Source organism: Harpia harpyja, chromosome 1 (assembly GCF_026419915.1).
Source record: "Harpia harpyja isolate bHarHar1 chromosome 1, bHarHar1 primary haplotype, whole genome shotgun sequence".
In the NCBI taxonomy this organism is placed as follows: domain Eukaryota; kingdom Metazoa; phylum Chordata; class Aves; order Accipitriformes; family Accipitridae; genus Harpia; species Harpia harpyja.
In genome coordinates, this window is record NC_068940.1 from 53870967 (window position 1) to 53879504 (window position 8538).

An 8538-nucleotide genomic window follows, 5' to 3' on the forward strand; every position below is an offset into this window, starting at 1 on the left:
AATCTGGCATTTACACTCAGGCAGAAGCAACCTTGGCCTGGCCAAAGAGGCTTGCCTGGAAGCGGAGGTGGTTGGCATCCAGCCTGTGGTTGCCCGCAACAGGCTTTGAGCCAGTGTGGTTGCAGCTGTGGGTATTCCCCATGCTCCCCAAGGGCAAGGGGAAGGAGCAATCCAGCCCCTTAATTTGGTTGGATGGTGCAAAGGAGGGCATCACTCCCCGCTTGCAGCCGGGCAGAGTTTGGCCATGGTTTTCCTGGTAGTTCATGCAAGGACAGGATGAGCAAGTGAGCACCCCAGGGATGAGAAGAAATAGTCCTTCTGGTAATAACTGGCTGGGAGGAGACAGCAAACTGGAGCTTTCTGGGGTTTTCTGAGCGGGAAAATTGTCAGTTTATTTCTACAATGTAGACAAGTGAGACTTTAAATGTATTTTTTGCAAACAAAGAGATTGCATCAATCTCTGCATCTGACATGTAATTCTGATTTGTCTTAATAGCAACTCTCCTACCAGGCACCAAACACCAGCGCATTTATCGCAGGCCAGACAGCAGTGACATGACTTATCACTTTCCCATCTGCTCCACAGAGAATATAAATGCTCCATTATTTGTCCGTGAAAAGAGCATCACTTTGGTTCTTAGTAGCTGGGTTTGTTGGCAGTTGAAACCAAGCAAATCCATTTCTTATTTTGATTACTAATGCAGAACATATCTGCAGGTTTCTGCTGCCAACAAAATGTTGCCACACGCACCCCTTGTCTCTCTGTGTGTAGATGTACATGTATCCTCCCAATGATATACTGCGAGATGGGGCTGTCTTTAAGAGAACTCACCAGACACCACACCATATATTTAATTAGCAATCTTAAAGCTGTGTAAGAAGTCTGTTAAGTAAAATGTGTGTAAAGAAGCTGATTCTATTCTCTCACGAATTCTTACAGTCATAAAATAAAGACAATGATCAAGGCAAAGGAGCACATTGCACTTTTAGGAGAAATAATTGCATGTCTTCCCTCTAAAGCTTAGCAAAACTCACACCTCCATGTGAAGTTCATGAACTCATTTTTATTGCTCAGGGACAACTTGAAGAACAGGGTTGTATTCTTCTATAGAATTCCAGCCCCTCTTCTGCCAGCCCGAATTGCTAGCTGCTGTCTTGAATGGACACGCTGCAGCTCTTGTGAAGACTAAGACCTGACGTACGAGCAGCCTCCCGTGCCCAGAGGGAGAAGGCAGTGCACCGTTGGGCAAGTCGCCGCACAGCGTTTGCTTATCACCAGGTTAACTTTGTTGGCTGCCGCGTTGTCCCTGCTTTTTCTCAGGGCAGCAGCTGCTCTGTGGTCTGACAGTGGTTTGGACGAGGCAACTTTTGGCACAGACCTGGTGGAGCTGCGGACCCGAAGCGCTGCCTCTGCCATGGAGGTACAGGGTGTCTGGGCATGCCTCGCTGCTGCTCTGCTGCCCTCCCCTTACCGAGTTACTGACCCCCTAAAATCGCCACTCCTCATCGCAGCCCGTGAAGAGGGTGATGCTAGAAAACCAGATGAAACAATAAAAGAAAAAAACCAGAAACCACTCTGCCCACCACTGACCGCTCATTTCCCTTGAGTCTTGGAGAAAATCATATACAGCAAAAAATCCTCATTGCTCCTGGTGGCTCTGTTTCTGGAGGGTACCAAAGGCTGCGGATGTTCTTTGGGTTAAATTTGGAGTCAGAGAAAAGAGAGAAATGCAGGGTGGTCAGGTGCAGAACAGCTTTTAAAACAACTGGATTGCAAGGGAGAACAGGGGAGAGGAATGGCCTGAGGCTTAGTCGGGTTGATAATCTGAAGGCATCTCAAATGGTGGTGGGGGGAAGAGTCCAAGGCTCAGTCAGACTTTGGGAAAAGAGAACTGACTAGTGGAAGCAAAGCTTTTCATAACTAAAATGACGTTTTCTACAGAAGACAGCGCTGGAGGAATTTCCTTGTGCAAGGACATTTCCAGAGAACAGCCGCTGTTTCCCAACTCTCTGTTGGATACACTGATGAGCCAAAGCAAAATAAATTGCATTTAATGGAAAAAAAAAAAAAACCAACCAAACCCTAGTTACATTCAGAGCACTGTTTACGTTAACCATGAGGCAATTAATAACTTGCACCAGAAAAAATTGACCGCAACCAAAAACACTCTTGTGCTGGTTTAGCCGCTACTTCCCCAAACCCCAGCACTTCCTCCTGGTGTGGCATGTCTGCTCGCAGGCCAGAGGCACGGCCTGGGCAAGGCGCGTTTGCGAAAGCTTCATCTGAAGAGGGGAACCCATCCTCTCAAATATTTTCCCCCAGTTCCTAAGAACAACTGTGGCAGCAATGGCTTCTCGAGCTGATCCTGCGGTGATTGCAGTTCAGGTGGCACTGGACTGCGCTTGGTCTGTGCCGCTGGGTAAGACCCACCTCCCAGCAGACAGACTCAGTGCATGCTTTCCTCTCAATAGGCTTTTCAGAGAACAAATCCTTTCCCTTGGCTGCCCCTGTGAGCACAGCTGTTCCTTTCAAAGGTTTGGGCTGAAATACAGCTGGCCGAAACGTTCAGTCTGAGCCCAGCAGTTAAGATCCTGCTAGACCTGGCTTGCTTTCACACTCCCAGATCTTTTTCTCTAGCATTTTGCTCATTTCCTTATATTGAACATTCACTGTTGTTGTAAGAGGCAGCTCAAAGCGCTTTACCTCCGTGCAGCCATAGCACTTTGCAGAAGACACCTGCACATTTCCATCTGCCATGCCATGCAGTTTGTGCGCCCATATTTCAACGGTGAAGTATGAGCAAGCAGGTGTCCAGCAGCAGCAAGTCCGCCCAGATAAGCTGTTCTTTAGCAAAAAGTCAGCTGTAGCCCACATTCCACAGCAGGAGGTAACATCAGGGGCTCTGTGTGTGAAGCATGGGCGAACCGAGACGAAATCTTAATATTCCAGTTCCTGAGACATTTCATAACATCTCCGGCCATCTGTCCTTTGGTGAGATCTTGCGGTAAGTGCAGTGAGGGCAGACAATACTTTACTCAACAAGGGTTGTCACGCTCTTCCCCGAAAATGCTCCCTAGCTCCTAGATTGCACTACGTCAACTCTGAGGTAGCTCCAGTCATTCAGGCCATCTGTCCTGTTCAATTCACCTGGCAGAGGTATATTTGTCTTCTTTAGTGATACTACGCTCAAACCATGTTAAACAACCAATGTTGCATGTCTCAAGGAACATCAAGTTTGTGAGCGGGGAAGCGTGGCTAACTCCTTCCCCAAATTAAAGGGCAGAAAACCAAAAGGCAAGAAGCTGAAGGCAGTAATGCAATTAGGAGCTGTTAGCATGAGTCTCCAGGCTTGCGTAAAGGCCAAATAATCTAGAAAGTAGTCTCCTTGTACACATTCCCTTTTCAAATTGTTCCTTACTTAAAACGGATTTTAAATACATTTGTGGATGATAATGTGGAAGTGAATTCAGGCTAATTATCCATGAATGACATGAAGGATCTGCACAGGACACAGGATTAATAAATACATTTCCATTCTTCAAAGCCAGGATGCAATCCCACCTACTCCCTCTGTGTGCAAGGGTGCAGCTCCATGGTGTCCCAGCCCTGGGGAGCACAGGGCTTTCAGGTTCCCCTGCAAATGCTTTGAGACTCAGAGACAAATCTCTTGGATTTTGCTACATAGCTTAGCCACCACCCCCAAGTGACCAGCTGTACCTCCGTACTTGTCTGCACCTCTCGTCCAGAAGCCGAGCTGACTGCAGTGCAAAGAGCAAACCTTCACCCCTGCTTCCAGCAGGCACTTACGAGGCTGCGCAGTGCCCACAGGACCCAGCATGCATTTGCAAAACCAGCCCGTGTGCCTGCAGCGGCTGCTCCTTTGCTGGGCGCAAGGCAGCTGAGCATGAAGGACATGTGCAATGCAAAGCACTCAGGGCCGGGGCTCTTTGGTGGCCTCTCTTTCTTGGCAGATGCAGCCAAACCACGGTGCTATCACGGCCTCATGAAATGGAGCAAGCATTTGCTTTGTAAAGCAAACTTTATGAACTGCTCCTGAGCTTCGTTTCAGTTCTTGTGTAACTCTGCCCTAAGGGGGGTCAGGACCCTGCACTGCCAAGCCCCCTGTTCAGCTCTGGATGCCAGAGCTTGCTGGAAGCGCGCACCACAGCTGTAAGGAGCCAGCATTGAAAGATGCATTATTTCATAGCAATTTCTGTTTTCTTCCTTTTTGTCACAAACTACCGCTTCTTTTCCTGAAACAAAATGCTATTCTCCCTTACTTCAGAATTTCCCCCAGCACTGAAAAGCCTGACTTCTGCTGAGCTGTACTGCAAGCTGCTGCTGCCCGTGGTGTATAAAACTGGCAGGAGCTCTAGGTGGTTGATGTGAGCAAAGTGAGGTTTGCCGAAGGAGGTTTTAAAGACCAGCTGACATACAATGAAAAACCAAGATGCTTGGAGAGCTTGCCTGCTTGTAGGTGAGCCTCAGCAAGTCCTTCACTTTCAAGCTCTCGTCTGTGACTGAGATATCAAACAGCTCAGCTCTCAGTCCACCACATTGTCTCTTTTCCCACTGATGTCTTTTGTTCTAGCAGAAGATACTACCTATTGCTGCAGGTAAAGTCTGGCTGATAAAGGCTTTTCTCAGCCTGTAGAAGATGTCGGTCGGGATACAAAACTGAGCCTTGACTATAGGGAATGAATTAGTATGGATGGATCATGACAGTAACTAACTGCAGCTTTTGGAGGAACTTTGGGGCAGGTCCTCCATTAAAAGGCAGTTACCAGGGGCTTCTCAGCTGAAGTAAATTGGTAGCATTTTTTCTGACTTCAACAGACCCCTTCCGATTCCTAGCAGCTAGCAAACTGTCCTTTTTTGTCATGTTCATATTCTGCTGCCTTTGTGCTGGGAAAAAAAATCAGGGAGCTGAGTCACTTAAATCATATACAAGTCAAAAGTAATTTTGTGGAAATGAACAAAGAAAAAAAGCAAAAAAAAGATGAAAGCAGCGCCTATAGAATTAGAAATATATTTATCAGTCTGTAAAAATAAGAAGTGCAAGAGCCAGTAGCACTGTGCTTCCCTGGACTTCAGGTGTAATGCCGTTCCTTAGACCACATGCACAGTGTAGGAGACACCCTAAGATCCAGAAAGGTTATTGGGGTGTCCGCTTTGATAGTTGTCCTGACCAGGGACAACCCACCCTGCCCGTGCCCTTCAGCAGCAGCACCGCTCTTCTCCATCCAGCTTAAGGATGTGAGGTGTGCGCCTGTTTAAGGAAGTTTTTCTGCATCTTTATAGACATTATCGATTTTTTTTAGATCTATGAGTAGAGCTGGAAAAATAAAAAGGCTCGTGAGCCAAGAGATTTGTCTGTTTTTTGCAAGAGGACCAGCTGATTTGAGAAGAGCTCCTCACACCTCTTGCCTGCACTGGCTCTGCCGAGGAGAGCAGGGTGCGGGCTGGGTGCAGGGGTGCGGGTCAGCAATAGGTGTCACACTTGAACAGGGCTAACCCCTGCCTTCCCGCCCAGAAGCCCCAGAAATGCCTTGCAAGGGATGCAGACACCCAAAGGGAGGCTTAGCTGAGCATCTGCTCTTCAGCAGGTAACATCCACATCTATACCAGCCACAGGTAAGCAGAGCTGCTGGGAAGTCAGATTTGAGTAGGTCTCACATGTGGCTGTAGGTGAGTCCAGGCCCCTTGTGCTGTTTGCTGGGCACTGGGGCGCTGGTGGTATGTTAGGACAAGATCTTTCTTTTGTCTCCCTCTCTGTTCCCCTGCTCCCTTCCGTCGCCCTCGATGGGCCCCTGCCGGACTCGATCGCCCATCCAGGCTGAAGCTCCATCACAGCAGCCTGGGACCGGCTGTCTTGCTGCTGCATCACCTCCTCCTCCCTGCTGCCTTCAAGCTGCCTGGCTGAGAGGTCGCTGGGACCTGCGGTCTTCCCCAGGCAGCGGAGTCTCTCCTCGAAAGTGCGCGAGAGGCTCCAAGCACCAGCTGTATCTGCATCTGCATCTGCATCAGTTTGTCAAGCTGGACCAAAACCTAGGCAGCAACAGGGTATTTTCAGGTTCACTTGAAATGAAAACGTTTGGGGTTTGTTCTTAGTGAAAAAGTAAGAAAAACACCCATCTGTTTGGGACCAAGATGTTTCATGGGGGAAGGCAGAAGGGCACTCTAATTACCTGGTGGTTTTCTCATTTTTCAAAGCGCAAACATCATTTTAAAGCAAAACCGCAAAGGGCAGAACACAAAGGCAGGCAAGCCTTGCATTTAGAAGCTGAAACCTCACGTTGACTTTTCATAACGTTTCCCCTTCTTTTTTTTTTCTTTCTATTTTCCACCTGAAGCTATTTTGCTAAATGTGTGTCGCCCACCGGCCCTGACTTCCCAAAGGCTGTTGGAAATGGCTCAGCGGTGCGTGGGGCAGGGCTGCAGCTGTGCAGTGGCAGATGCCACCGACTCAGGCCGGGAGCTGCCCCATCACCTCCGCCTGCCCAGGCTAGACCCTGGCACCCCTCTGGAGCAGAACCCCCTTCTTTGAGCAGGCAAAGACTGCCCTGGCCCCGTGGGAGATGCAAGGCACCCTTGCTCCATTGTCCAGGTTGGGCACCCTTGTGCCTCAATGCCCCAGTCCCCCAGCTTGCCCCCAGGCTGGAGGAACACAGACTTGTCCACCTGCAACTCCTCCCAAAGTGACTCACTCGCAGTGTTTCAAAAAAGGAGGAGTCTGAAATGAGAGGCACCACCTGCTAAGTCTGACGGACAAAAGCATTATGGTTTTGCTTGAATTTTAGATAAGAAGATAGCATGTTTGTTCATTGCAGCTCCCACACCAACAGCCACTTTCACACTTTATCTGATAAAAACCACCTAATGCGATAACATGATACTTAGGTTTCAATGTTCCCTTTCTCAAAGACACCCTTGATACTTTGCCCTTGGCTTCCACCCGGGTGCATCCATGGTGCTCATTAACAGTAATGACAGTTGTTCTTAAATATCCCCATGAGGCAGGTGATGGAACGGTGCAGAAGCTGGCAAAAAGGGATGAAAGGATTTTGTCAGAGCTGCAGTTGTTAAGACTTTATCTACCACGTAAGGGCAGTCCCTCGGCTGCAGCAAGATTTCTAAGATAACAAGTAAATAGCCCTGCTGCAGTCAACTGGGGCTCAAGTGGAGGAGAGCTTAGATGAACTGATGAAGTCTTCTTTTCTGTGATCCTCTGGTTACAAAACCGAGTCTCAGATCTCAGTTTGTAATGCAGAGAAAGCACTATTTGAAATTTAGGTATTTTTGTTTCAATTCTTCATCTAGGATTTTATGAGACTGTCCCTGTAGGTATCTGAGCAGCAGGGTATAATTTTCCTTTTTTTTGCTGAAAGAGCAATGTCTATTTGTTTTTAATGATGGCAGAGGAAAAATGACAAAGTTTGCACCCTGGCTTGTATATACATCCTTATGATATGTAAAGAAAGTTCAGAAATTTAAATACAGGCCAAAAGGAGGGGAAAAATTCTGCCTGCATCCACAGCACATGGCAGGTTTCACTCTTCTGGTTTTCCTGAAGTGCTCTGCAGCTGAGCGTGGAGATCTTCTGATATCTGGCAAATGAAATATGACTAATTGAGATGGGAAGTGGTTTTCCTGCATGTAGGTTGATTTTATTAATATCTTTCTACCTCGAATGGCAAAGGAACACTTCGGAGAAAACATGTTTGTTAAAGTTTTGAGTATATTTCCACTTCGGGGCTGAGAAAGCTTTGAGCCTGGGGAAGCAGGGACCTCTCCTAGTTAAAACCAGACTTCTCAATCCCAGTATAGCTGTGGCAGAGAGCGGGCAAGCCTGAAAAACTCCTAAAATGGCAGCAGCCAAAAATAAAGCCACACCTTGAAGAATCCACCCCCCCAAGAAGCCTCTGCAGCTCTCGTTCAAAGTTTCGGGGGGGGGGTTTAGCCCGTTGGGCTCTTGGGGCCTTTCACGCCCTGTCAGAGGAGAATGGATGGAGCATCATACGTTCCAGGCTGGTCGTGGGCAACCCTTGGGCAGGTTCTCCAGCCCATGGCGGGATGAAATATGTGCTCACATCTCCGATACAGCTGTGCAAAGGTCAGGTGGCACAGCTTAAATGGGTGAGGAAAAGGTTTAAAATTAGTGCCCAGCTTTGCCAGCCATCACTGAGCACCCTGCTTTGTTGCTTTGGCACAGGGGGTTGGAGGCAGGAATTTGAACTCCTGCAAAAAAAAGTTATGAAGCTTTGACCATAAACAAAATGGGTGGTAGTTACCAGCTGATCTAGTTAAAGCACCACAAAACCATGCAAGTGAAATCTCGGTTTAAGTCTGGCTACATACATACGTATATACCGGCTTCAAGCCTTCCTCCCATCAAGGTAAGCTAAATTAATATAAGCCACATTTAGATCAGATTCCGTGTAACCATTTGTATACAGGTTTCTCTAAAACCTGCTTTTAAGCTGGCTTGAAGACAAAATGCCCTACTCATCTTTTCTAGAAACTGAGTCAAATTGTCA